The following is a 3,742-nucleotide window of genomic DNA, read 5'->3' as shown; positions in this document are numbered from 1 at the left end:
GGGTTTGCCCGGCTCTTGTGTTTTGCTGCCTTACGTTTCGCTCTATCGGCTAAGGCGGCACCAGGAGAACTACTGCGATCGTGCCCTGGTTCATCCGGACGAGCACCTTAGTAGAGAAAGCCGAAAGCTGACTGTCATGATATAGTGTGAGACTGGTCAACCACTCGATGACCTATCGGAATGTTAGAATTCCTCCGCCTTAACGAAGGGCCGTTTCCCGGCCAGGCATGTACGCACCCTGAATTCAGGAGAGTGCGGAGCCACCAGGGGCTATATAGTAGCCCCACCATCAAACTCCTATGGCTAAGTGAAAGTGCTAAAGCATTATAGTCCGGTTGCCTCGTTCGCTGCGCTATCACCTCCTTAATAGGACCAAGACGTTGGGTTAATTGTGAACACACGTCTTTTGCGAACACCTCCGCATTATATGCGTGGGGGTTGAAGCCGACGACTGCAATCTTTCAGGTTATATACATATATACATAAACGGCCGCACAGGAGGGACCATATTACTTTCAGGCAAAAGTATAAATACAACCTTAATAAATTTCATAAACATTGTGTTTACAATGGGAATACATGTCACTCAAACATAATATTCTTCGAGCACTGGGCCTCTATCAAACGAGCACCCTCGAGAACTTCTTCGAAATAGTGCTCGGTAGCCACTCGCCCTATGGCCGAACCCTGTGCCGCAATAGTGGTAGCATCCATCTCCGCCCAGTATGCTTTGACACGGGCAAGGGCCATCCGCGAGCCTTCTATACACGCCGACCTCTTCATTGCATTGATGCGTGGCACCGCTCCAAGGAACTTCTGCACTAAGCTGAAATAGCTGTTCGGCTTCGGTTTTTCCGGCCACAGATGATCTACGACAGACCTCATGGCGAGTCCGGACAACCTATTGAGTTCGACCCATTCGGCTAGCTGATCAGTCAATGGAAGCGGACGCTCTGGAACGTTAAACTGCGACCAGAACAGCTTGTCCACTTCACGATCTGTTTGATCTCAGAAGTATTCGACCGCATCGACAGCGCTCGCCGCCAAGTCCATATATGCGTCTGCCAAACTCCACAGCCGATCCAGAGGGGCATACCGCGGATCTCCGAACTTCCTCCACAACATAAAGGGCTTCCCAGCCGCAATATCCCCGGCTTCACGCAGCTCCTCCTTCTTCGCTCTCATAGCAGAGCAGGTGTCTTTGGTCGCCATCGTGGCCTTTTCAAGGTCCGTGGCCTTCACTCGGTTTTCTTCTTCAAGGAACTGCCGACGGTCGGCAATGTCTTTTAACTTTACAGCCATCTTCGCCATTTTCTCTTTGCTCTCACAATGCGCGGCCTTCTCGGCTCTCAACTCTTCGGCCGCCTTCAAAGCAGCCGCATTACTACTCCTTGCTTGTTCTTTGGGTCGGGCAAGTTCCGCCCGAAGGGTCTCCACGGTGGCAGCTCCATCTGCAGTCACAACATATTAAAGATACTGGCATCATGCTGCTCTTACTATGTGACATTCACCAGAAAACATTACTTACCCTGTGCCTCGTCAAGCCGCTTGTTAACAAGCTCGATGTCGGCATCTGCCGCATCCAGTTGCCGCGTTAGTTCGGCAAACTCATTAGTCCGGTTAGCCATCAGAGCTTCCACCACCTGCACATAAAGGCGGTTTGGTTATTACCTGGGACTACGATCCTCTGTTCGCCGCCGTTCTCGACGACAACCAGAGTCTCAGGGGCTACTATCTACACAGGGCACACCTAAAAATGTGTGGTACTATCAAAAAGTACATCATTTCACGTACCTCAAAGCCCGTTAGTAGACTCATAAAGGCTTCATGCAATCCGCTTTCGGCGGACGAAATTCTTTCCATCACCGTGCCCATCAACGTACGGTGTTCTTATGAGATGGCAGCTCGCTCCAACAGCTCCCTTAGTACGTCCGACCGCATACCAGACAGTGCCGGACTCTTTTGTTTGCTCTCTTCAAGAGCCGGACGCTGGGGACTTCGGGTGACTATAGGATTATCTTCTGGCCTCACCGGATCCGGAGAGGCCCTCCGTGACGACACTTCAAGGTCGCCCGCTTCTTGAGCAGGGGAGTCCGGGGGAGGCGTTTCGCTCTCCATCATCTCTGGAAGAAGATCCCCCGAAGACGAGCTCTGCTGAGAAGGGCTAAGATCCGAACTGCAAGATAAATACTTCGATTATTTTCCTCAGAGATAAGGTAGTATATCTTCACTATTAAAGTACTTTCTGATTACTTATAGCTCGTTGGAGGGCTGATCCCCGTGCGGACTTTGTGCGGCAAGAGCACCCTCCAAGGCAGGACCCTCTGATGGAGATTTCTTCTCCCGTTTGGAAGCCTTGGTTTCTGGATCTTCAGAGGCAGTCCTCTTCCTTCCCCTAAGCGAGAGAAGGTTGGATTCTCTCCCTTGGTTATCCTCCTCCATGGAGGCGCTCATTCCCTCGGTTGGAATTGGTAGCGATGGGGGCCCGCTTCCGCCCTCATTATTCCCCCCTTTATCTTCCTTTGAGGGCTCCGGGCAAGGTGCTAGCTCGAGCATCCTTTCCAGTACCGGATTGTCCAAACCCTCAGGAAGGGGGGCCGAACACCGAATCATCTTCGCCTTTGTTAGCCAGTCCTGGTCAAAGAGCAATTTCTCAGAATGACGTCATGATAAATGAAAGATGGGGTGTTCGGCTAGAGGATTACTTACTTGGTTGGCGGTGCGGTTGCTGCTCAGGCCCATGTCCTCGGTGGTATCCGGACACTCTGTTTGCGGTCCGAAGAATGATTTATACATCTCCTCGTGCGTCAGGCCAAGGAAATTCTGAATAGTGCACGGTTCTTCTGGGTTGAACTCCCACATGCGGAGGGGCCATCGTTTGCAAGGCTGGACTCGACGAACCAGCATAACTTGCACCACCATAACCAGACTGAAATCTCCTTCGAAGAGATCTTGAATGCGGCTCTGCAGTACAAGCACGTCCTTGGCTGGACCCCAGCTCAGCCCTCTGCTAATCCATGACATCAGTTGTGGTGGAGGGCCCGAGCGGAAAGCAGGGGCAGCCGCCTACTTGGCACTTCTGGGAGCCGTGATGTAAAACCACTCCCGTTGCCATAATCCGGACACCTCTAGAAAGGAACCCTTTGTCCATGGAGCTCCAGCGATCTTGCTTATTGATGCGCCTCCGCACGCTACATGCTGCCCCTCGACCGTCTTCGGCTTCACGTCAAAGGTCTTGAGCCACAGGCCGAAGTGAGGGGTAATGCGGAGGAAGGCCTCACATATGACAATAAATGCCGAGATGTGGAGAAAGGAGTCCGGGGCTAGATCATGGAAATCTAGCCCGCAATAGAACATCAAACCCCTAACGAAGGGATCCAGAGCGAGGCCTAGACCTCGGAGGAAGTGGGAGACGAACACAACGTTCTCATTGGGTTCGGGAGTAGGGACGACCTGCCCTCGGGCAGGCAGCCGATGCGAAACCTCGGCGGTCAGGTATCTGGCCTCCCTCAACTTCTTGATATCCTCTTCCGTAATGGAGGAGGGCATCCACCGGCCTTGAAGGCTAGATCCGGACATGATTGAAGGTCCGAAGCACCTGACCTGGGCTTTGGGTGTTAGAACTCGAGGCGGGGGAAGGATTCGATTGAGTATGGGAGGAAAAAAAGTAAAAGCCTTGTCCCTTTATAAAGAGGGTGAATATCAAGCGTCCTCCTAGTGGCCATTTGGGACTTGCCTAAAA

The sequence above is a fragment of the Triticum urartu genome, chromosome 6A (genome assembly GCF_056163025.1).
Source record: "Triticum urartu cultivar PI428250 chromosome 6A, HENAU_Tu73, whole genome shotgun sequence".
NCBI lineage: Eukaryota > Viridiplantae > Streptophyta > Magnoliopsida > Poales > Poaceae > Triticum > Triticum urartu.
The sequence above is the reverse complement of the archived record's forward strand: the minus strand, read 5'-3'. Positions refer to the sequence as shown.